The 26,760-nt window shown below is 39.9% G+C and overlaps 1 long non-coding RNA gene across 1 annotated transcript in view; it reads right to left on the bottom strand.

Annotated features, from left to right (window-relative positions):
- Positions 1 to 4,904: 4,904 nt before the first annotated feature.
- Positions 4,905 to 26,760, bottom strand: part of LOC121526533 — a 91,210-nt gene continuing 69,354 nt past the window's right edge. The window contains exons 2-3 of the long non-coding RNA XR_005993320.1: positions 9,648 to 9,740; positions 4,905 to 5,458 (exon numbers count right to left, since the gene is read on the bottom strand). This is a non-coding gene — a long non-coding RNA (uncharacterized LOC121526533). The remainder of the gene's footprint in view (positions 5,459 to 9,647; positions 9,741 to 26,760) is intronic.

The following is a 26,760-nucleotide window of genomic DNA, read 5'->3' on the forward strand; positions in this document are numbered from 1 at the left end:
CTCAAATCTTGCAGTCTCTTTTTAGCACGGAGGCTGATTTCACCGCTCAAAAGAAGTATTTTAATTGTTCTGATGGAAAAGTCAAAGGATAATTAGAGTTTATAACAACCTGGGTCTTTCTGTTATTTCAGCTACTAGTGAAAAAAAGACTTTAATGAGTAACACAACAGCATTAAGACACACCAGCAGACTTTTATTTTGAAAGGAGAAATCAATAATAGATGGTGAAATTCTTCCTCACAGTCCCACAAAATCCAACATTAATGACTCCATACAGTTGGGGGGGGTCAATAAACAGTATAAATAAAGACAATCTTACCTTGACCCATAAGTCTGACTACTTCAGTTTTAACCTTTATCATTCTGGATGTTTTTGTAAAATTTCTAAGCCCAGGAAGAAACACACTATCTAATGAAAGAGCACATAAACCCATTCATGAAGCTCCTGCTGCACAGTTTCAGTGTTAACATTTATGTCAGTGGAAGTTCAGAACATTTAAGGGCAGTGACCATCGACTGGCGGCCAGATCAGGCCTCCCACAGCTTCCCTTCCGGCCCCCAAGAGATTATTAAGTTAAGAATTTATGAGGATTAAAACAAAATGCATACCATTGTTTAGTATTTGTTTTTTGTTTTTTTGTTCTTAAAGTTTAATTTTAAAAAAGTTCAAATGCTTTTATTGCTCATTAAGAGTTTGATGTCTCTTCCTGAGAATCTAAAAAACAGATCTGTTTCCTAGACGTGTTTTTTGCCAATGACAGCACAGCATATCAGCATCAAACTCAGTGACATGAGAGCTTTTGAAATATGGTCCGAAAGTATCTTAATCGCCCCCTTGTGGCTGGCTGCAGGATAGAAAGTATGCATTTATTGTAGAAATAAATGGCTAAGGAATTCCCTTAATTATGAGAGAAAATATTTCAACAAGAATATTTTATTTAGACCAAAATATTGATTATTTCAATGTCTGGCCACCGCCACATCTGTCAAGAAAAAAATGAAGTTCATACTCCCAGCTTTAGGGGGTACCACTGAGCCATTTAGCCACGCCCACTGACAAAACCCATTTGATATTTGTAATGGTAGTAAGTTTAATAAGCACTTTAAAGTACTTACTGTTTCATGTCAAAAAGTGCATTGCCATTGCAGCAGCTTTAGTAAAAGACTTGAGCTGTGCAAGACAATATGGGGAATAAAATCCTAATTTTCTGAATAAGAAACACTTTGCTGACATGATGAGAGATGCTGGGCAATTGATTGAAAGGTAAACAAACCTGACATTTAGAGGCTCTAACCGATGTAAACCTAGTGCAAATCTAGTGCACCACCCCTGACAAACACACTACAGGCTTTGTATTCATGTGACATTCAGCAAGGTGTCATAAGGCATGTGGTCTGCTTGGAAACCCCAAAAAGTAGTAGTCACGTGACACTGCTCCATCTAGTCTGCAACGCTGAGTGCCATGGAGGAAAACTCGAGAACTGAGCTAACTGTGAAGCATGGGCAGCTCAGTGTTTCCCTAAATTACCTAGACTACGACGATTCTGCCATAGTCTAATTTACTCCACTAAAGACACAGCTTTATAAGGAGGTGGCCTGCTTGGCAGGTGGCATGGTTGTAGTCTGTTGGCATAGTTCTGCTGTGTAGCCCTCTTCCATATTTGTAGTGCTGAAGCTCTCTCTTCTCATGAGCTTGAGAGGTAACTTTGGCCAGTTCCTGCATTTTTCTGTTAAACCACGTACAAGTGGGAACGCTGGGGTCCGTAAAACATACAGTAGTGTTAATATTCAAATTCAGACATGTGCCTCATGTCATGACATTTATAACCAAACGTCAGGATGACTTGCAGCCACTCTTTAGGACCTGTGATCTTCATCCCTTCTTATCTACAGTATCTACTGCTTGATCTACACCTCACTCACTCACTCACCCTCTTTTCATTTTCATTCCTTTGCCACCGCTTCTTCTCTGTGAGTGCTGCTTTAATCGAACGTGGCAGTTGTCTCCTTTTAATTTCAGAGCTTGCTAATATCATTAATAATGTATGGATATTCTAATTAGAATCTGCCGCAGTCGCTTTACAGTGTAAACACTATTGATCATGTGTTAATTAAGTTTTAAATATCATTGACGAGGCCGGGACGTGGAATCGGAGGCAAAAACGAAGACTCTCATCAAAGCGCTCGATGTTTGAAATCTCATGCTAATTAAGAAACACTACTGATCCATTTTCCCTGTTTATTCACCACAAATTCACCAAAACACACCAAACACACATCACCCTCCTCTTAGCGCAGCATGCGTATCAAAATAGCTCTAATTGGTTATTCAGCTGTAAATGCATGCCACCATATAATTTCCATGCTAAAATAGATTCAGGCACATTTACACACTTAACCGGGAGACGTGAAGCTTTTAGGAAGAGCTGGCTGTTGAGCACAACAGCTGGTCTCCCAACACTGAAGGATTACTCCCTGATGCTACAAGAAAGTCAGCGCCATGCTTCAAGATCTAAGACACACAAACCTGCAGAATACTCCCCCACACAGGGAAGCAAACATCCACAACAAAAGCAGCAAGCTTGCAAAGACAAAAGCAGAAATTATGACACATATGTTTAGATGTAAATGGATCTTAAAAAAAATGCAAAGCGGAGGCAGGGAGGAAATAGGCTTCAGTGGGACTGAAGGCAGAGCCCAATGCATACCAAACAGGCAGGTACAGATGGCAACCTCAGGGCTAAACACACCCCAAGGGCCTGTCTGCATGTGTGTATGAGTGAATGGTGTGTGTGTTGCTAAAGTGAGGTAGAGCAGCATGTGGTTGGGGGGAAGAGAGGAAAAGGTCAAGTGCTTGTCCAAGAGCTAACAGTCACTCCCTTCTTCGTGTCTCTGTGTCTTTATCTACATTCATCTTCTATTCCTCAAACACAGCTCCAACAGAAACACTTTCTCTCTGAAAAGTGAACATGTGGAATTACACCTTGTCAGATATGTGCATGAGTTTCCAAATGATTGCCTGTGGCTATTTTTCCATAATCTTGGTTGGAGTGCAGGTTAGGTTGGAGATTGAAAGATACAAATTCAAATACAGCAAGTGCATTTCACAATCCTTTCTAACCAGTGGTGCTTTACTTTTAATCAGGGTTGCCTGCATTAATGTATTTATTACAGTAAAAATCATGTCCGTGTCATGTCCGGGGAATTTGTGGACAGAAGTGTTTAATGCACAACAGCTCTCCACACAAAGAGCATCGTTTTGTGTGGTGTCACATGCAAAAGTTTGCATTCACAAGACTGCATGTTAGAGCATTTGCCCCACCTCATGTAATCAGTGATGAAAGCCTGCACACCCTGTTATTTTCTGGGTAGCATGGGGTGACGCAATGATGAATGCATACAAGATATGGTACTATTTTAAATAAAACGGTGGTGTTAAAAGAATAAAAAAACACTGGCCATCTATAGTATGACACTGTTGGTCAGCTGGCATCCACAGCTAAAAGAAAACTCATACAGAGTTTATGCACATACACAGTGTTCCAAATTATTATGCATAGACTGTTTTTGTTCATTTTTTTCCTAAATAGTCTATATAGTTGGCAGTCAATAGAATTTTTCATTCCTCAATAATTATATTATAACCTGGATTTATTTGACAAATTGACTAATGATGACAGTGGCATTTATTTTTCTTTTTTTGCAAAATTACTTAAAATGCAGTGTTCCAAATCATCATGCAGAACAAAGTTTTAAAACTCTCTGATTTTCTCAATCAGGACCATCTTTACAGATTCAGTTCCATATTAACATAGGAGCCCTCCTTTGAGATCTACTCTCTCTCATCAAACTAAGTCCATGTGTAGTTTCTGCCTGTATTTCCTTTAAAGATGCCAGAATAGCCTTCCAGAGCTGCTGTTCTGGGGTAAACTGCTGTCCACCCTCAAAGAGCTTCCTTGTAAGGACGCTCCACAGGTTCTCAGTTGGGTTGAGGTCAGGGGCTGATGGTGGCCACACCAGGATTTTTTCTCCCTTTGTGCCCGCAGCAGCCAAGGCCTCAGTGGGAATTTTTTGCAGCATGGGATGGTGTGTTGTTTTGCACGAAAATGATTTTACTCCACAAGGCATAGTTCTTTTTATACCATGAAAGGAAATGGCAGTTTGGAACCTTGGCACCTTAAAAGCGCCTGCAAACTCACTTCATATGATTCCAACCCAAAATACCACTCCATCACCTCCTTGCTGACATTGCGGCCTTGTTGGGACATGGTGGCCATCCACCAACCATCCAGAACTCCATCCATTTGTACCATCCAGTGTAGCATGGCATTCATCAGTGAGTAAAAGTGTTTGATAATTAGTCTTCATATATATTTCTGAGCCCACTGCAATTGTTTCTCCTTGTGTGCATTGTTTAAGGGTGGCTGAACTACAGCTTTCTGCGTGTCGCAAGCCTTTGGAGGATTCTGCATCCAGAGGTTTTAGGGACTCCAGAGGCACTGGTAGCTTCAAATACCTGTTTGCTATTCATCTGTGGATTTCTCACAGCTGCTCTTTTAATACGACGATACAGAAACTTTCCTTAATACTCCTTGATGTGAAGGAACTGATCTCTGAATCATTAAAAATCTTTTCACAGTATGATGATCTCTCTTCATTTCTCATGAAATATCCAGTTTTCATACTGTTCTAAGATACTGCACTATTTCACACTTTTCATCTGAAGAAAGTTCTTTCTTTTTTCCCATACTGCATGAAATCTGTGACTTGCTTAATAATGTGGAACATCCTCCATAAGTACTTTCCCTTTAATTAGGCTCACGTGGCAAACTAATGACCAAACCTGTCTGAGATTGATGTTAGTGAAACTGACAGGAGAAGCAGCACAACTGAAAACTTTCAGTGAAAAATTAAATGTTTAATTGGAACCGTATTAGCATAATCATGTGGAACACAGTGTGTATTGACAAAACAAGGTCCAGATGATTCGTCATTGAATGCCATGTAATAACACTCTTCCATCTGCGGTTGACATGCTGTCCTCTGCACCTATACTGTCTATGTGAAGCATCCAGCAAGTACAACAGGTGTCCCATGACCTGATTGATTTGATCCAGTAGTTCAGCAGTGGAACACCTGCTGTTCTCATCTAACTCCACTGAACGTTGCTATTCACAGTCGACGCTTTTCCTGACAGTTTGTTTCCATCCAAGGTTTCATCTGAGGGGACTGAGTTCAGAGGCTGTTTCTTTGTTTCCATGGAGACAGCTTTGGTAAAGTGAGCGGAAACAGTCGGTGCCACTTACTGGAGAGCGTCTGTTTGATTGAGTTCATGATGAGTTCCTGTGTTCCTCACAAGTCCTCGCTCCATTATGTCAGTGACGAATCTTTGATGGAGGCTGTTTGTCTGCTTGGATCATATTCAGCACAAATGCTCCAGCAGATAACTGAAGATCTCTGCAGGAAGGACGTGGAGAATAGACACAATTGTGTTTACGGCCTCTTATGACTGCAGCTCTGCCTGCACCACAGTAGACACTCATTTCTTCAAGGTTAAAATGCTTACGATGAACACAGCTTCTTTCTGTACAGAAATGAAGAGATGTACCAGACTGCTGCTTTAAAGAGCAATAGAGGAGCAGGCATTGTTCAGGCTTTGCTAAACCCCTGCTGATATATTACATTCATTTTGTACAACAAGGCAGCTAAATGTCACTGATTATTCCTTTAAGAGAGCTGCGGCCTCCGGCGCTGAGGACTTCAAAGCCAGTGATCTGCTTCATGCTTATTTGAGGACCACACAGACACTACATCCGTCTATACTTCCAGTCTTATTACTTTGAAACTCCGTCCAAGGACAAAGTTACAGAGAGCAAGAAATGGACTGAGTCATTGTGAAGTCATTCAGAAGTTTAGAAGTTTATTCACTTCAGTCTATTGAGTTACTCAGCCTTTATTCAGCACAGACGTCAGCTCAAGACAGGCTATTAGTTACTGTTAAACAACACTTGTGCACAGCAGGGAAGTTAAAGACTATAAAAATATAAAGGAATATTTAACTGTGTAGACAAATAAATATTGTAACATCAAGTTAATATGTATTTTTTTTTTATTTGAAGGTGTTTTTTGCAATTTCCGAGTGGACTTTCATGCATTTTGCACTGAGGAGAGTCTTCTGTCTAGCCACTCTGCCATAAAGCCCAGATCAGCGGAGGGCTACAGTGATGGTTGTCCTTCTGGTACTTTGTCCCATCTCCACACAGGATCTCTGGAGCTCAGTCAGATTGACTATCAGGTTCTTAGTCTCCTCTCTTGCTGAGGCCCCTCTCCCCTGATTTTCAGCCAGCTCTTGGAAGACTCCTTGTTTGGTCTATTCTTTTCCATTGGTGAAATCTGGACCTCATGGCTTGGTTTTTGCTCTGATATCATTGGCACTTGTGAGGCCTTCTATAGAGAGGTGTGTCTCTTTCCAAATCATGTCCAATCAGTTTAATTTAGCACAGATGGACTCCAATCAAGGTGTAGAAGCATCTCAGCAAAGATCCAGAGAAATGGGAGGAACCTAAGCTATATTTGCAGTTGTTGAAAAGGGTCTCTGAATGTAGCTCCATTGCTTCCATTGCCTATACATATTTAATCATATTCAAATCTAATGAGTGTCTATTTTTAACCCTACTCGTGGAGGTCATCGATGCACATCATATACATCGGTGTTGTTGATTTCCAGCTGTCCCAAGCTTCCTTTGCATCTCTTTAACCTGACAGACTTAAACACTGCTCATTCCTGACTCTGATGTCTCACTCCACCGGATGACAAAATCAATAAGATTGAGGGGAGGAAGAGAACACATTACCATCTGTAGCAAAGGTGAATAGATAACAACTTTTCCTCCCTCACTGTTTTCCATGATGGCTCTTTGGTGGCTGAGAGTCTTATTGATTGGTTCTGTCATTTAAACACTGCTCTTTCCTCATGGCCTCCTTTTATTTGCTTATTCTTTCTGCTGAAGCTGAGGTCACTCTAACATGGCTGTGTGTCTACTTTCAATTAGTAAAGCTATTGAAGTCCTGCTGTTTGCTTCAGAGGATGTTTATAGCTTTATTTATTAAATCTTTTCTGAATTAAGGAGAGTGATGGCTGTCTGCTGTCATGCTGATTTCCAGACACTCATTAACCTGTCATCACCTCCTCTGTTTAAAATTACACTCAGCCGAGGAAATAATATTGGGATCATTAAGATATCATTCATTGTTTAAGAGTAAAATACTTTATAATGAGCATCAATTAACTGTATAATTTATAAAATGGATTTGTTTCCTATGGAAGCCCCATGTGGACATATTTCCTTTTAGTCTCCTTTCCTGTGATAACAAGTTTTGTTGTCTTAAGTCTTGATGATATCCCTGCCATTTTGTGTGGAGTAACTTTGGCCATTTTTTTAAGATTTTAAGAAATTATCTGGTTATTAGGGAAAAAACATGTTTAGCTCAGCAATGATATGACTAAATCAAGATAGAAAAAAGCAGATGGACTGTCCAGATTCCAGGTCTATCACCAGGTAGACCCATCTTCAAAGCTCCAATCTGAAACGATTGTGTCAGGTCTATAACGTACCAGACCAATCAGCCTAACTTGAGGAAAACAAGGCAGTAGCCATGGGCGGGGTTTAGCTGTACTGGAGGCCAATAGCAATGGCTGCTGTCAGTGTAGCCATTAGCTCTGATGTAGCGGTAGTATAGCAGCAGTTTAATCAGAGCTGGACCACATTTCTTCATTAAATAAAGAGCAAAAAACAGCACTAAAGCTTTCATGATGGAAAAGATGTTTTTGCTCTGCTTCGTCATGAGTTCGCGATAGCTCTGGTTGGGAGTTAGTTGTACTGTAAGCTGGTAATAACATCAGCTGTCGCTGTAGCGATCAGCTTGGATGTAGCTATAGCACAGAGGCTATGCATGTGACAGAAACCAGTGGGAGCAGGCAATAAACAGCGTTTTTTCAGCTGCCATCATTTTCTATAACTCTACCTTCATGATCTTCATCATATCAGCACAGATCCTCAGCTGATGGACTACGTTTAAACAAATATTTTGACTAGTAACAGTACGTTAATAGAGACACAAGAGACAGTTGGGTTATTAGAGTAGCTACAAGTATTTAGTTAGTGATGAATCTAATCTAAACCCCCTTCATTCTCCTTCCTCTAACTTTAAAGTAAAATTAAGACCTTAAATTATAGCAGATCAACCAGATGGCAAAATAATATCTAAGGAGAGAGGCATTTAATGGCAACAGATTATGTGTTATAGCTGTACAAAACGTCTGGTTTTATAGGGAAAGACAAACAAACAGCTGTCAAGTTCATCTATATATTTATCACAGGTTAAATAAAGTAGCCTTTCTGAATTACCCTGATTTCTATTTACTGAAGAAATTTGCATAACTGATGCAACAGTTTATATAGCATAATATACAAATTGAAAGCTGTACTGTGTGAATTTGTCATTAAAAACTAAATAAAGCTTTATCTGGGGTTAATTTTGAACTACATTGATTAAAACACTCTGGGTATGTTGATCTTGTTTTGAAGTACAACCCTGCTTAGCTAAAGTAAAAAGAAATATTGCAGTTTCACATCCAGCACTGATAAACTGATGTGTGCCTGCAAGCTCTGCTTTGTGTAATTTAAAATCATGTCCGTTTAAATGTCTGGAAACTTGCTTTAAGGGCACACATCAATGTCATTGTCTTTAGGAAACAGAATGGATCTCTGTCCAGTCCAAATACCCCTAACTTACGAGGACATGAGTCTGCTTTCCTCATGTTTTTATCTCTTCCCTATTGAGCAAAAACAGGGTTACAGACCATTGTGCCACTCAGCCTGACAGAGCAGTCGTGCTGGAAAGTGACATCAGAGCGTACCCTCTAAAGCTGTAGTTTTCTTAGAACTGGGCCAGAGCAAAGAGCCACACTGAAAGCTTCTTTTTGTCGCACTTTTCAGCATTAGTTTAATCCACCAAGAGGCTCCACTGTTTATAAACTACTACAGCTCCTGTCTGTCAAGCTCAGGTTACTAGCAGAGGTGTGCATGTCTACAACCTGATTTTTGTATTGGAGATTTCCCAGATGATTGTGAAATATCCATGCAATGGCGAAATGAAACAGTCTATCTAGCGTGTCAGGTTAGAAAGCCTCAGGTCTTCTGGTAGTTTGCTGGACAAGTGAGCAGCATAGGAGCTAAAATCTGCCTCTGAATGGTTCTGATTCTGGGAACAGTGAGTAACCCTGAGCAAACACAGAGAACAGACATGTAATATGCATGACATGCCAATGGTTTCTGAATTAAATGAAAAAAAAAGTAAATCCTTAATTCACAGGGTAAATGTATTGGTTTTATATGGATAAAGAAAGTAAACACTGTACCTTTCACTACAGGGGCTCACCACTAAAATAAATATTGTGAACAATGTGTTAAATGATTAATTTTACAACTGGTACAGTGGGTGCACAATGACATTCAAAGATAAGCCACCAAAGGGAGATGAAAAGTAACTCAGTTTGCTCCCATTTCTGCCTCACAGATACATCAAACATCTGTAGATCTATCTCAGGAGTTCTCAAACCCTTTCCATCACTCTGCAGGCTTACCTGCTGTTCTGTTACCCATCAGTAGGGGGGGCTGTTGTTGTGGTAATAATGGATTGCATTTCACATATCCATGTGCCCTCTCTCCTTCTCCTCCTGTAAGAAGAGGACAGTGAAAGCTGATGAGGCCTTTCTTCAGACTATCAAATCTCCTGAAACCCCTTTTTTTTAATTCTCTCGATCAAAATAACAAGAAGTAAACAATCGGAGCTCCTGCTCCTGTCAGGCTGAGGAGTGTGTTGGTTTGGAAAAGTTGCTTGTGTTGCAGGCTGGGCTGTTTTTGTGTGGGCACATGGTTCTCCTCTGTGTGTTATCCTTTGTGCGATCAGGCCCGGGACGGATGGACGGCGCAGGTTGACATAGTGCTGAGTTGCATGGGAAAGGGAGCGGGTGTGCTGTGTTTGTGGACTCAGACAAGCGTGGGGCAAAGCGGGTTCGACAGGAGACATCATAGACAGAGAAAACAACAAGATTAGGAATCAGCCCTCCCTCTCTCCCCCTCACCCTTCATCACCCAGCTGAACTCATCTCTTCTCCTTATCCCTCTCTCTGTTCTTTTTCTGCTCTACCTCCCCCTTTTTCATCTTCAAAGACCAATTACTCAACTAACTCTGCTCTCTATTCACTTTATTTTTACTCCAACGTGTCCGCATTTTACTTCATATTCTCTCAAACAGATGGTTTACTGGTTATGCAACACATTTATCCATGTAAGCGTGAACATGTCAGAAGTGCTCTGCACATGTTTGGGCTGAATTGGACATTCTTTCTCTCCAGAGAATCACACTGGTCCTCTTGCTCAGGAGGCGATGCAGAGTTTTTATCAGGTGCAAGCAGAATATGCGGATGTTTTTCGTTCCATTGAGCTGAAGCCTTTTCATTCCATTTGGATGAGGATTTGTATTTGAGGGATAATACAGAACAAATATGTGATATCAAACCACACAAAACCATCCATGAATACTGAGCAGAGGCCACAGGGTGAATACAGATTCACAAAATAAAAAAAAAATATGCAGACTTTATTCTAGGGAGTGCAATGATTGAGAGGATGTCAGTCATGCGTAGGATGTAAATGAATCTGTAGTGCATTTTCTGAAGATGCAGGTTTGATGGAATCTTGGCAAAACCGCCGATAAGCTGAAGTTGACAAGATTCTTCCACACTTTTTAAATTAAATTTTAAACAATGATATGATCTCTGTTTTTTAATGATCAGTAGCGTTAAAGATGATGAAGGCTTAAACAATAATGACACTTAGGGATACAAAATACTGGGTTTTTGCAGATATCTTATATGCCGATATTACCAAACTCATTTTAGCTAATTATAATGACAATACTGATATACAAGGTATGGCTATTAAAAACAAGACTTATGCTGTAATCCATTTTCATTGATCAGAAACATTTTTCACTGTCTTTCTCCTTCAATCTTCTCCCCTTCTGCATCAACAAACCTCTGCGTTCAGGTCCTCCACTTCTCTTAACTTCTGACACAGACTCTAAACGTGTTCTTTTGAGCACAGATTGGATCTAAGGACAAAGTCACACAGTGCTAGATTAGGTGAACAGGGAGGGTGATCATCTCTGATTTGTTTTTGGTCCAGAAACTTCTTTACTGAGAGCTCAGTGTGAGCTGGAGCTTGATGAAGAATGAAACCATTGTTCACAAACTTTCTTCAGACTTTTTCTCAGTTTTTCTAGATCCTGTCTGTAATAGTGTTAATTTTCCATTAATCCTTCTGGAACCAACTCCTCCAAAATGACCCCCTTAATGTTAAAGAAAACCACCAACATGGCCTTGGATTTGAACTGTCTTTTGTGGAGCTTTTTCATCCTTGGTGACGATGGTGTTTTTCAATGGACTGTTGTTTTGTCTCAGGATCGTATTGAAAAATCCAAGTTTCATTGCATGTAATCACTCCTTCTAAAAAGACTAGGTTTCCTGCAGTTGTTCCAAAATGTCTCCACAAATGTGCTTGTTTTGTTCCCTTTGATCAGGAGTCAGAAGTTTCGGCACACACTTTTCTCGTGTTCAAGTTTCATGCTAAATAAGCCGAACTGTCTCTTTATCAATGAAGAGCATTTCTGCTCTCATTCTTATCCTGAGTCGCATAATAGATAAAGCATCTATTTTTATACAGGTTCACAGATCATTATTAACACACTCAAATCTCACCATGTTTTTATGAATCACTTGATATTATTCTATGTATGCCACTTTATGTTGTAATATGACTGATCCTTTTCATACTTTGCAGCAAAAACACTTCAAAACACTTGAGCCTGTGCCAAGATTTACTTGACTTTTAACAGTATTTAATTGCTAAAGAAAATAAAGAGTGAATAAATAAACCCTTTTAGAATGCTCATCTATAATGTGACACTACGGCGTCAGTTTTAATTAAATTGGTACCAAACGAGGTTAAAAAGCTCTCAGGTTTTCATAGTATTAGGAATCTAGGAATGCTTGACAAGGTAAGGCACAAAGAATTTCTTTTAATAAATCTTGTCTTTTGATGACTTTTTTTAATCTGATATGTTCTGGCAGTTCATAATTACCCTGAGGTGTCCTTCATCCCGTCCTGTCCTCTCCCCCTCACCGACTAATGACCTTTCCCTCTGACAGACAGACAGATGACTTCATCTTGCCCCCTCTGTGTAGGTGTCAAAGAGGTGATAAACGAAGAGAAAGAGGGTCGTGATGAAGAGATGAGGAGCTTAGCAGGATTTGACAGAACACTGTTTGGGAGGAACGGAGCCCAGAGGATGGATGGATCAGCGAAAAAGTGGACAGGAAGGATCGTAGTGTTTGTTTGTCCCTCTGAACCCATGTCAATAAGCTCTTTCACACACAGGAACAACGACCTCAGACAGATTAGCTTGTGCTTGTTCTCACCTCTGACTCCAGGAACTCCACGGCACTGGTGGACTTTTAAATAAGCACATCTCTTCTTTAAAACGAGGTGTTAGGGTTTGGTCATTAGACCAGATTTATTTCTGATCCATGTTTACAAGAAAACATTTTCATTTAACTCCTGTATGCACAATCTGTTTTTACGCCTGCATTACTAAATTGAATTCATTCTCCCAAACCCGTCCAAAAAGGAAAAAAACCCTATGAAGGCATAAGGTTCAGATAGTTCAGCTTTTTATTGCATATTTCTCAGTCATCTTTTTCACCTATTACACACAACGACCAGAATAATGCAAGATATTTACACCCCTATACTGTATGTGGGAGGATATACAAGTACAGGTATACTTCCTGTTTAACCTTGCCTTCATGCATGCATCATGAGCATTATTACTAATAGACTTGCCAATATCAGACACACATTCATGGAGGACACCTCTAGAAGAGCTCAGGTCACATAAAACTATCTAACATGTGGGATGTAAACTACAAATATGGAAATACTTGTGGAGGTTACTATAATGTTAATCTGCGAGCAGAGCAAACATAACACTGACATCAATAGTAAAATCAGATCAGCTCAGACTGCTGGCCAGTGGTCTGCCCCTTTTTTCCCCATATTTTCAGATGTAAAGCTCCTGGAGTATTGGTTTGATTAGTGACTGTGTAAGTAGATGTCATTACAGCAGTTGATGAAAACTGAGAGTTCTTGTAAATGTGTCTTTGGTTTTTCATTAATATGTCAAAATATTCTCATCAAATATGCATTTTATAAAACTGTAAAGTGATACAATCACAGGCAGGAATGCACTCAACTGAAAGTCTCTGCTTCATACAGTCACTGGTTGAACTGAAAAAGATTTTATTTCGATTATTTTTTAAACATAAGATAGATATTAGATATATATTAAGGCTTTTACGGCTTTATTTATAAAGAAAGACAGTGGATAGAGTCAGAAACAGGGATTAGAGAGTGGGAGGAAAGATGGGAAAGACAACAGGGAAGACTCTGGCAATCCATATTAAAGGAAATGGTAATATCGAAGTGTTCACTTCAGCACCATCTTTACAAAGTTTCCTCCTTGAAGGAAGGAGAAAAAGAACGTAACACTCACATCTTCCTCATGCATAAAGGTGCCACACATCGATAAAAGAGCAGCTGGGAGTCTCAGACTTATTTACTGCAAGTCTTGGCCTAGTAATAATAATGTCAAATTAAAGAGGTAGTGAACACCTGAACATTTTTTTCATCTGTATCTGACTGAACTATGATAAAACACACCAGTGCTGCTGTTATTTCTGAAATTTGCACCAAACTGATAAAAATCGGCATTTTACGCCTTTTAATTAGCTCGAACAGACATCTGCCTTGAAAAATCTTTTCTGAAAAGGTGGGGCTTATGTGATGTAGAATCCTACCATCGGTAGGTTTCTATGTCACAAACTCTATAAAAACTCTCTAAAAGGTAGAGCGTTACCGCCTCTAACTGACTTTACCATTCAGAGACCACTCCTATCCTCTCCTGCCTGCACCTGCACTGCTTCAGCTGAAGTGATGCTGGTGCTGAAGCCAACGGCCCAAACAGTTAGCGCTCAGGACTAACACGGTCCACCACCCCACTATAGCCTGATTCAAGGGACCCTCCACCTCAAAGATCGCTATGAGGCAGCAGTGCTGTGGGACTGTCTGTGTCTTTTTCTGACAAGGGATGTCACTGTCATTCCCGCCTCATCTGGAAAACCCCTGTCCTTTTCCCCTCCCTCCTCTCAGTACCAAACTGCCCACTCTCTGCGCATTTTTTTTAATCATGGAGATGGGCGGAGTTAGCTCTGAGCCGGGCGTTCACTTACACTTTAATACTTTCAGGCGTTATTTACACATCATTTATTTTTAAGTCATACAAAACTGGAAATGTTTGCTGATCTCTGGGAAGTTTGTGCATCATAAAAACTGCAGCGGGAGCTCTTCTATCATCTCTCAGAAAATAGGTGAATCTTTACTCTATTAATGCCATGCAGTTAAGCAAATCCTTACATGCTTAATGCAATAAGAGTCAATTTTATGGAAAGGGTTTTTTCCCCAAATAACTGCATAATGGCTCAGCATCTCAGCATGCCACCAAATAACTGGAGCATTAAAGCAGTGGTGTTTGACTTTTTTTTTTTCTTTTTTTTTTTTTACAACATTTCAGTGCGTACATTTTATTGTGGATTAACAAAGCATTACACTGTTTGGCTGTGCAGCGACAAACCCAGATTCTATGTTTACACAGCACCTGCAACTTCAACTAACAAATAACGGCAATTAAAGCTTGATTTCTATTAGCAACAGCTGACACATCTCACTTACTATAAAGGAAAAATCACAGACTGGCACTGTTGTTTTTATGTTGTAAAAGAACGGTATAAATTCCCCTTTCCTCGTCATTTGTTCTATCACAGTAAACACTTGCTTTCTCTTACAAAAACTGATGTTCTGGGACCCGTAGCAACTTTTTTGGTCTGCTCACTCCCAATGCAGCCCTCTAGTCTGAATACTTATGTCAGTGTAATATTTCAGTTTTTTTCCTTAATAAATCTGTAAAAAAATCTTTCACTTTGTCATTATGGAGTACTGAGTGCAGACTAATGAGAATAAAAGTTATTATTTTTGACAATATCATCAGAGAGCAACATAACAAAATTGAATAAAGTGAAGGGGGCCTGAATACTTTCTGAATGGACTGTAAGTATGGAGGTGTAATGCTGGAAGAACTTTGTTATTGCTGTGGACCAGGAATTTGTAAAAGACCACAAGGCACATGGACTTTTTCAAGTCAACTGAACATGCTGTGGTGTTATAAAAGTAGACTGATGCCAAAACAAAGCAGAAATAGTGAGATGCACTATTAATATGGTGAAGTATTTGCTAAGCACCGCAGGAATCAGCTGTTCAAGAAAAGGGTTCATGCTCGAGGTTTTCCCTTTACTTTGGCATCAGCTCGTTTACGAAAATATTAAATAAGAAATGATCACACTTAAGAGAGAAAAACCCTTGATCTGATTTAATGCTGCTATTCCCATTATCCAGGACTCTTAACTTTATAACTGATAGTTTTTAATATTTAATTCGCCATGCCGCAGCACCAAACACACTGACCTGTGAGGTAAAGAAATGGCAAAAAGTAGATTAAATAGTATAAACACAAATGTCGGGGAAAGAAAATAAAACAATGAATAACAAATATGCAGCTGAGTTTCCCTGTGGCTCTGAAGTACAACAAATAAGCAAAAACAATTATCAGAAAAAAATGACTGGGATAAAGGCGTTCCTCTGTGTTGTTGGCTCCAAATCTTATTCAGATTCGATGCTTTAAAGAAAAATTCCATAATATTCCCAACAAAGGGAGCAGGTTTAAAACGTGTATTGTACCATTTTCAGTTAGTTTAATCTACACTAAAAGGTGCCCTCTGTTTTATAATCATACAATCAATACCAACATCTCATTTTCTGGTTTTCCAATTCCCAAGATCCCTGGACCCTGATGGCGTCGGCAGGAGCGACTTAATCAGCAGTTTAAGGAAAACACTTTTCCTCCTCTGGCTGACAATGAAGGACAATGAAGACAGCTGCTGAACGTAGAGCTGTGTGTGACTGGAGCCCAGTATGAGCCCGTATTTACATTTCAGTCAATAGAGTATTCACTCATCTGTTTGAATGACCTTGTAAAGTCAGTAATCCCTGCTTCACAATGAATAAATACATAAACAATGAAATTTCATGCGCTTGCGGGTCGTTCACTTTGAAAGAAAGTAAGACGAGAGAGAAAGGAGGGCAGAAAAAAAGAGGGTAAGTGTGTGACTTAGATTCTGCAGAAATTCCCCGACTGATAAGTAATTAGAGTCTTACACAGGGAGCAGAGGGGGGATTTGTGACCCAATCTATACTGTACCTGTGCAAGCCAACAGCAAAGCAATCTACAGCTGTTTTCAAACATGGAAATTTATGGAAAACTTCAGGACAGCCTGCTCCTGAAATCTTCATGAGTTGCTTATTTGCAAGTGTCCATCACAACTGGAGATTCTTTCTGTGGAGCGGGAGGTCTCAGACGGCGAGACATCAAGTAAAAAGACACTGTGGATAGCCGAGATGGCAGACGAAGGAAAAGACTCCCACATAATAATGACAGTTTATTGCCCTGTCTATCAATGCAACGTGTAATTAGAGATTTTCACAGTAAGAATGAGTGAAAAAAAAAACAAACATACCAGTGAGCAGCAAAGATTATGAAGCTGCATGGTATTTAAGTTTATGGGATCCCTTATCACATCATTTTTTTCTTTCAATTCTGAAATACAGATCTCATATTTCTAAGATCTTTACTTATAACTACATCATGAATCTTAAAATCATGACACCAGACTAGAACAGGTTTGTCGTCTGAATCCCCATCAGAAAGGCCTTTTTGTGTTTCCAGGTTTCCCCCTTTCATGTGTGACTCCTCTTCAAGGTTCAAGGTTCAAGGTTCACTTTATTATCCCTGTGAAGGGCAATTTGTTTCGCAGCCAGCAGTCAAGACATACATTCAGATCAATCATAAAAAGCAGCATTGACAACACAATAAATAGAAGCACGAGTGACTGTGTGCAATACAATGATAAAACACAATAAAAACCAAGAAATAACACAGGCTTGGCTAATTATTTAGAAAGCCGATGGCAGCAGGGACTTCCGTACTCTGGCATCCCCCAAAAGTCTACAAACATGCTTGTTAGGTTGACTGGCGTGAGGATATGAATATGAATTTTGTTGAGTGACTGGGCTTCTTACTTGAATAAGTCATGACTGTTTTCTTTTCTAATTCCCTTTGTTCTACTAACTTCTGTTAAAGATATTTTTCTGAAACATCACAATACTGACAGTTTTTATTCATCCACTGATTTTGAATTAATTCAGTAACTGACACATGCTATGCACGTAAAGCATGCTGCTCTTTTAGTGCAACACCGTATGGACAGAAGTAAGGGTGGGCGATATACAGAGCGCTAGGTGGCTATTACATAATGAGTCTGTGCTTATGAGGATAAACCACATGGTTCACAGTCACACTGAGTGTTATATGTTAAAGGTTGGGCATCACACACAGCTACTGTAAGTTACCAATCAGTGACGTCTTTAGTTCACTGCTAGTTACTGATCCAAGTGCACGTGTTTGTGAAAATTTAAAGCTCCTTTGTTGAGTTTTTTTATTATTTCTCCTAAGCATCTTAGATGTAATATAACCCTGGTTTGGGTGAGGTATTGCTGATCTGTGATAGGGATTTGAATCTCTCTTAGTCTGGACCTTCCCCTGGGACCAATTTGCTTCAGAAGACCCTATCAGGAGCTAATGCCCCTGACCATGGGCGTAGCATGGGGGGAAAAGGGTACTGAATCCCCAGGCCCATAGTAGGGAGGGGCCCTTGAGAAGCCTGCAATTAGTAATTAGTGTCATTATTGAGAATCAAAAGTGACTAAATGAATCATTTAACAGACTGAAATTTGCATCAAAGAGAGTAAAATGCAAGGGGGGGGGGGTCCTGCTCCTCCCTTAAAATGTTCAAATGGTGTAGTCCAGCGCTGCAAAATAATGCATGTAAATTCAATTTAACCGTAGAAAAATATTGCTCATGAATGGAGAAATTATGGTTCAAAAATACATTGAAATGCATATTTTTTTGTAAAAATGATGCAACCTTCGTCACTTGGCTAGCCAGTTAAGGGGGGCCCTGTGTAATGTTCTTTCTGGGGGCCAAAAATCCCTAGCTACGCCCCTGACAACAAAGCTCCCAGGATCATAGAGCCACACAACCCCCTCCCCCCACAACTACCACGCTAAGGTAGCGATTCTCGATGGGGAATCATCTCTGCCTCAGGTGGAGGAGTTCAAGTATCTTAGGGTCTTCTTCGCAAGTGAGGGTAAAAGGGAGCGCGAGATTGATAGACAGATTGGTGCAGCGTCAGCAGTTTTGAGGGCGTTGTGCCGGACCTTTGTGGTGAACCGGGAGCTGAGCCGGAAGGCAAAGCTTTCAATTTATTGGTCAATCTTCTTCCCAACCCTCACCTATGGTCATGAACTCTGAGTAATGACTGAAAAAATGAGATCACTGATACAAGCGGCTGAAATGAGTTTTCTCCGGAGGGTGGCTGGGCTCAGCCTTAGAGACAGGGTGAGGAGTTCTGATACCCGGAGGGAACTAAGAGTAGAGCCGTTGCTTCTTTGCATTGAAGGGAGCTAAGTGGGGTGGTCAGGCATCTGATCCGGATGCCTCCTGGACTCCTCCCTTTGGAGGTTTTCCAGGCACGCAGGAAAGGAGACTTCAGGGAAGACCCAGAATGTGCTGGCAGGATTATATATCCTGTCTGGTCTGGGATCATTTCAGGATCCCCCAGCAGGAGTTGGAAAGTGTTGCTGTGGAGAAGGATGTCTGGGTTGACTTGCTCAACCTGTTACCACCGTGACCTTGCCTTGGATAAGTGGAAAAAGATGGATGGACGGAGGGACGGACGGATGGATGGATGGATGGACATTTCTTTAAGGTTTTAATGCCAAATAATAACATACAGCCCCTTGATGCATGACAGACTTGAGCAGATGCTGAAATTTTCACTTCTTTAGAAGAAATAGAGAATCTGTTGAGAATCAGGAATCAGTTTCAAAATCAATTTTTGATTCAATCAAATTGTGACCCCCGGAATCAGAATCAAATCAAATCTTGAGATACTTTAAGATTCAGATCTCTACAGAACAAAATGTGGTTATCTACAGAACAAAGTGCAGTAATCTGAAAAATATGCTGCAACATTACACTCAGATTACGGCTGCAATAACTGAACACATTGCCAACGATATGGCCCCAGTAAGTGTTGTCGAAAAGCAAAGATTTAAAAAAACTCATCACGCAATTGAAAGTAATGAGAGGTGCCTGATAGTCCTGTCAGACAGAGCAGTATATCCAGATGTTCTCCAGGAATTTCCTGAATGTTTTCTGTTCCATCATACATCAGCTCCACCCAATCTGACAACAGGAGGTTCACGGGAAATATTTTTGATCAACTTTAGGTAAATTTTGTGCTCACACATACAGCTCACTCTTGAAATGTTCAGCTTGAATGTGTGAAAAAAAACGTGTGTATCTATTATCCCTTATCTAAATGTTGCATATTCTTGACAATGAGTTAATAACAGTGCTTCAGAATCTGAGCTGTGAACACAATCTGTGTCAGCTCTGTTTGTGTTTATTTTCACTCCATTGTTACTTCCAGCTCTGTAGAATACAACAAATTTCAAAGAGCCAAAAGAAAAAAGGCCCTAAGAGACAGAAGCGTTTCCAGTGTGCTCCGTCTGCACCCTGATGTTTTATTCAGAGATGAGTTCACTTCACTTCACTCTACTATAGTGATTTATATAGGGGCTGCTCCAACAAATGAGGGTTTTTCTCCCCTCAACGCAAAGACAAAGACAGAAGGAGGGAGAAGCTATTTGCAATTTGGAGCATCAATAAAAATGCAAATAGTGGGAAACCATTTCTCAGCGGTGACAATGGAAGCATCGTCACTGCGGCGCCCAAAGACAGCCAGACGGATGGACCACGAACCACGAACCTGAATTCTTCATCACTGAGAGGGAAGTATCTTCCTCTCTTGTCTTCATGTAACTTCTACTTTAGTGTTTATACTTTCCCACAGCTGTGCTCCCAAAGCACAAGAGCAGATGTTGAGCTGATTTCATGGTGGAGGTGTCACTGCTGACAGGAGGAGGAGGTCAAGGTCTGTCAATCAATCAGTCAGTATGTACAATATGTCCTTGAAGAGCAATCTAGAGGGACAGGTGTGCTGATAGAGAGAGATCATCTGAAGATAGCAGGTAGGTAGACAACATCTGAAATAAAGAGGATCTTTCTGTCAATCCTGGCATGTGTGTATACTCACTGACTTTTAAACCCCCTCACTTTAACTCTTCACAACTAAAATTTATCAAAGCAGGCATGTTAGGCTCTGATTTCAGTCATTCCAATCAACAGATAAGATACTGTCAGTTTAAGATGGTTCTCTTTGGTCCAACCCCCCTACTAAAAGTAAAAAATTAATTTTCAAGAAAAGCTCAAAATAAACCTCATGTTGGAGAAAGCTGTCAATTTCAAGAAAAGACTAGAAACTTTTTACTGTAAAAATTGTAAATGAACATGAACCAAATCTTAGAATTCTTGAGATTATAAAGTCAAAAAATGAAAATCTAAGCACTTTTTTCTTTTGGAGAATTTTGACTTTAAACTGTTGTAAAGTTATGAGGCTAAAAACTTGACATTTTGGAGTCTGTAATGTCAAAATTTCAGACCTTTTAAAACTGCCAGATTTCAGTTTTTTCTTGTAAATTTACCATTTTTATACTCTGAAATTCTGCTTTTTTCCAATAAATATACAGTATGACTTTAGAGTTTAAAAAAGTGTTAATTTTCACCCCAAAATTTTACTGTTTGCTAAAAAATTAAAGGATTTAAGTCTTAAATTTTGAGATCTTTTGTGCCCCCCTAGGGGGGCCCAGACCCCAGGTTGGGAACCATTGGTTTAAGAGATCCTTTGTGGAGATTAACTAGAGCTACATCATTACCCATATTTGCTTGTTTGCAGGTAATATTCAAAAACTCTGTGCACAAGTGGAACATTCATCGTGTCATATGTCCATACAATAGAGAGATACAGTTTAAACATTCAGTTTGACCTTAAAAGTAGCTTTGTTTGAGAGCAGGGGCAGTTTTCAGGAGAAGGCATGCATGTCTGGAAACAACTTTAAAAGCCAATAACTGTCCAGAAGAGTAATGCCACTGGTTTCAGTTACTCAGACTCTTAGTATGCCACTCAGCTCTTGAAGGCTTTTACTCCAAGAGCAGGCGATCACCGGAGCAGCTACCTGTGGCCCACTATGAAAAAAAAACATGACTTCACAGTAGAGTTGCTGTATCAGCCTCTGAGACCTGCGGAGCCAACGTGAGCCTCTGGCCGAGGGCAGCAGGACCTTGATGCAGACACATTAAGAAGAATGTGAAGTCAATGAGAGTTTTTCTTTTCCCTGACTGTGTGTTTCCATGCTCGCTGATTCTCCCTCTGAGCAGAGTAAGTGCACAGGTAAGCTCCAAGCTTATTGGTCCAGACTGAGATGGAAGAAAGTCTTGATCAGCTCTGACGTGTAGCCCAATGATTTTTTTTTTTTTTTTTTGTGCAAACAGAGAAGAAAACGTGGTTGTGTTTGAGCAGACACAAACTCAGGTGTTTGCTTCTTACTGAGACCTGAAGGTAAACTCGATCCTTGGGGTGCAAAAGTTCTCCACTTATCCTGTTATTCTAACGGGACTGCCTGCAAAGTTTGGAGCGTTTCTCTGAACATCATATTTCTAAGACACCTATCAGACATTTAGTACAACAAAGTCACAACTTCCTACGTTGCCTCTTAAACATCCCGCTGCTTTTCTACAGCGATGCCTCTTTAAAGACAGACAGAATGAGGAACTCTTGACCCCTGAGGAAAATCAAGGATTCATTTCTTTCATTTTCTACACCTTCATGTCTCTTTCTTGTATTTCATGTTATTTTCTCTGCTTTGTAGAGTGCATTCATGAATATAAAACGTACTTATTCATATTTGATGTGAGATTTCTGCTATGAAGCCCACCTTTCCATCATCACAACTGCATGTTTGTAAGAAAGTGCGTGTCCTCTCTGGTTGGCGGTAATGCAGCAGAGTTTAGGCAGAGTGAATGATCACTCTGTTTATAGGGATTTGATTGCAACCCAGAAACCGGCCCACATTCTCCGTCTGTCAGCTGCCAGCGAGCACCCTGGCGTCAACATTTTAACTCCCTGAAACTCTGCCTCTCTTTCTCCTTTTCCTCTCTTCTAATTCTTTTCTTGCCCCCCTCCTTTTCTCCACAAATGCGTTTATTTGTACCCAATCTCCCTCCCTCCCTCCTGCTCTCTTTCTGTACACGCTCTGATTTCCCTGGGAACTCGGCAGCAGCAGCAGCAGCAGACATATGCCTTCCCTTCTTAACAAATAAACTCGCTCACATGACGCACACAGTGCTACACACAACTCTGTATGCACAGGCAGGAGTATACACACGATTATTCCACGCAGATTACCTGGGAATGACAACGTCTGGATGTAATAATTTAAATATTTGTTTACTCTGAGCTCCCAGTCGCCCCCGTGTGTGGTAACAGAAGTTTATGAAACCAAATTAATTATGTGTGCCAGTTCCCACAGGAGTCGCAAAACACACTACTCATCACAAAATTTGTACTGAAGATCGGAATGTTTGTCCCTTCTGACCCGGAGCGCTGTTCCTTTTTTTTTTAATCCACCGTGTGCCATCCTCTGTGTCCCGTCCCCTCTCATATGTGCGCTGCTTTGAGGCATTTTTTTGGAATCTTTCTGTGTCTGCATTTTTTCAAACAAGGCTGCAAAAAAAGGATTCTTGAGTATTTGCCCAGTAAGCTCTGCTGTTGAATAACCATTGTCCGGACAGTCTCTCAAAACATCCGGTTATTGTGTAAAAATGGGAAAATTGAACCAATGTGCTAGACGCGACCTGAGCAGCACTGGCATTCTTATTCGGCCGTGATGGTCAACTTTGGAGAACCACAGTCTAATCTCTACTTACAGATTTGGCATAAAAATACAGAATCTTTAAGTAGAGCTTGGATTTTTGTATCAGAATTGTTCTGATTTCCATTTTTAATACAAGTTACAATGACCAACCATGAGACATCTGCTGTTTGAAGAAAAACAGCCCATGCAGAGAAAATAGGTGGAACGTAACAGTCATAATACAGTCAGGGAAGTCATCAAGTCACATAATGTACATTTAGATTTAATAATAAGGACATCTACCTGTACCATAAAATTCAGTATATAAAACACTGCAGGTCTGAATCCTTCAATATCTCATGATTCTGATTCAGTTCTGATTCAAAGGGTTTGGATTTGATTCAGAAAGTGAATTGTAGGTGAACAATCTACTCGATCTTTTACAAATGGTGCTTATTTAAGGACTTACTCAAATCTGCTGTGCACTAAGATGCTGTAAATTACTATTTGATATTAAAAAGCACATAAAATGTGTTCTAGATAATGCAGCAGTCCTATATTTTTTGTATTTAATCAGCTGATTACAACAATGTAAATACAAAGAGGAAAAACTAAAACAAAGATAATATATATCTGTGCTTGAACTGCAAAATCCTTTAATATTTGAGATAAATTAAGATAACTACAACCTTGCAAAGCAAATGAATTGGCCAGATCCAGCAGATCCGCCTTGCTAAAGCTTCAAGCTGAAACATTTATCTTCAGTCTGAGAATGAATGGACCAATCAGTGTCATTTGACATTTTGACATTGACATTTGACACATCAACTTTCTTGCTGAGATCAGCAGGTGCATATATGAGCAGTCAAACAGAGTAATGCTTTAAGACACTGTGCATTAACTTCCATTAGGCCAAATCTTTTTGCAGAGAAAATTGCAAAAATTCAACATTTTTATTTGTTAAAAGTTAACTTTGGTTAAACTCAAACATCCCCATTGTTGTGGAAGGATTTCATTCAAAAAGCTAAGGTTTCATTATAATGTTAGTCTTTAAATCGTGATTGAAACACGGTGCTGCTTTATAACAGACCAGTGATTACATTGGGGATCTCATGTTTTTGCTACAAACATGCGAAGGCATTCAACCATGTGGAGTTTATTACCATATGATGATTATATAAGGAAGGTTGAAATAGGGTTTTCCCAAGATTAATATTTTCAAGTTAGCTATGATTCTAGAAAAAAATCAAATGTTATTGATACCAATTCTGATCGAACAGCAACAAAAATGCAATTCCTAGATACCAAATATTGGTCAATGTCTTGTTTATTTTTTCTTATTTCTAAGTACTAAAAATTAGAGGCACTCTCCTTCACACTGTCAATGGGTTATACCTGGTACTGGTGCATTTTAGACAATGTCACCTCCTCTGCTCTTTGCTGGTTTGTAAGAGAAATAAACATGACTTCTGCACCTGTATGAGACTTAAAGGGATATTTTGGAATTTTTTAAGGTGGGCTGTATGAGGTCCTTGGCTATAGAAGTGGCATTAGCCTCCAGTGATTTCTGTGAAAGTCGCTCCTGTGGTTATTACCAGCTCAGAGAGATCTGTGGCATAGTGGCTGTAAATGGGAACATTCTTCTGCGTAGTTTAATGAGTTTTGCAGTGTGGCAATTTTAAACTTTAATTTTTACTTCGAATATAAATTTCAACACAGTCCAACCATGCTTATTCACTGAATCGAGTGGTAGAAAAATGAAACTACAAACAGAAAGTATTACAAGTGTCACAGCATACTGTACATTTATCACTCATATTATCCATGTCTGTTTCTAAACTTTCATAAATGAAAAACACAAAATTAGTCTTAGAATCTCAAAACTTTGACTTTTTTCTCGGAATTATTCTGACTTTATTCTCAGAATTCTGACTTTTTTCTCACAAGTGAAAAAGAAAAATTGTCTCAAATGTTTTTTCAGTGGCCCTAATAGTCTTCTGTATATTTGGCATTGTTTAAGGCTGAGTCTTTATTTTTGATTTGAAGGAAATAAGAAGCTCCAGCAACACTTGTAGTTTAGAGAACAACTTTTAGACCATTTCAGGTTTAGACCTCCTTCAGGGTCATCCTGATAAAGGCCGTAATAGGAAACACAGTGGCCTAATTAAAGACCCTGTAAAGTGAAATCCAAAGAATGTGTCTTAACACACTAGATATGATGGAATATAGCTGCTGTAGATGTGTGAAAACACTGAAAACACATGGTAGTGTTAAAGAATTCAACTGTTTTTACATACACCTATATATCTGGATATGAAGCAACAATTTATTAGTGAAATATTTATGTATGCAATCATTTAATCTTAACATGCAGATTTTTTTGGGTGCAAAGAGCAATCTGCCACTATTTGGAAAGAAAACCTTGACATCCAAAGTCAGTTTAGCAACATCCCAAATATTACCATGAGTAAAACAATTAAAGGGATAGTTCAGTGTTTTTGAAGTGAGGTTTTGTGAGGCGCTTCTGGGTTTTACCTACAGGAGACCCATCAGTGGGGCCATTTTATTTACCAGGTTATCTTTATGAGTGCCAGGCTTTACACCACTATGGATGGAGTCTCAACTGATAAGTATTTTGAAATGGGCTACGTTTTGATAAATCAAAACCTCTAACTTAAAGACATACAGTATGCATGCAATATTTAGATTTATTTTTAATCATTTTTGTCACCATTTTATTGGAGACGATTGCACATCCTACCTGGGGTGATCCATCAAACAAACCTTTATTGACTTAAGAAATACCTGCAGGTTTTGAAACAAGACATACATTACAGTCAAGTTTGAATCTTTATTTTTGATTCAAAGGAAACAAGAAGCTCCAGCAACACTTGTAGTTTAGAGAACAACTTCCAGACCATTTCAGGTTTAGGCATCCATCAGGGTCTTCCCAACTAAGGCCACAAGCCGAAATGCATTTTTCTGGACGGATTCCTTCCTGCTTTTGGCGTCCATCAGGTTCATCCTGACTAAGGCCACAAGTTGTTCTCTAAACTTTGTGTTGCTGACGCTGGTTTCATTAAGAACTGGAGCATGTGAACAGCCTTTTAAACCAGCTTCTCTTCTTTCTAGCCTTCTCCTCCTGCATTTCCTCTATCTTTATCTCCAGCTCATCCATCCTTCGGGTCATCACTCTCTCTTTTGCGACCCACTCATTCTGTTTCTCCTCGTGGTGTTTGTGGAGCATCTGCAGAGCGTCATGGAGGGAGCGTCTCTCCTCCTGCCACAGTCTCTGCTGTTCTTCAAGCTTCTCCTCCGCTTTCCTTTGTGCTGCTTTGACCATTGTGTTTTCTCTCTGCAGCTGATTGAGCTGGACAACAAAGGAGGCCCTTGCCTGTTCTAGCTCCTCCTTGGACTGCAGCTCATCAGTTTGCTGCTCTTGGTCCTGCTGGTTTCTGACCTGCTGATATACAATTGGGCCTTTCTCCTTGGGCTCCGGCTCATCAGTTTTCTGCTCTTGGTTCTTTCTGACCCACTGATATTCTTTTGGAGCTTTCACCTTCGCTGGAGACTTCAAAGTTAGGGCCTGA

This window comes from Cheilinus undulatus, linkage group 18 (genome assembly GCF_018320785.1).
Source record: "Cheilinus undulatus linkage group 18, ASM1832078v1, whole genome shotgun sequence".
Lineage (NCBI taxonomy): Eukaryota > Metazoa > Chordata > Actinopteri > Labriformes > Labridae > Cheilinus > Cheilinus undulatus.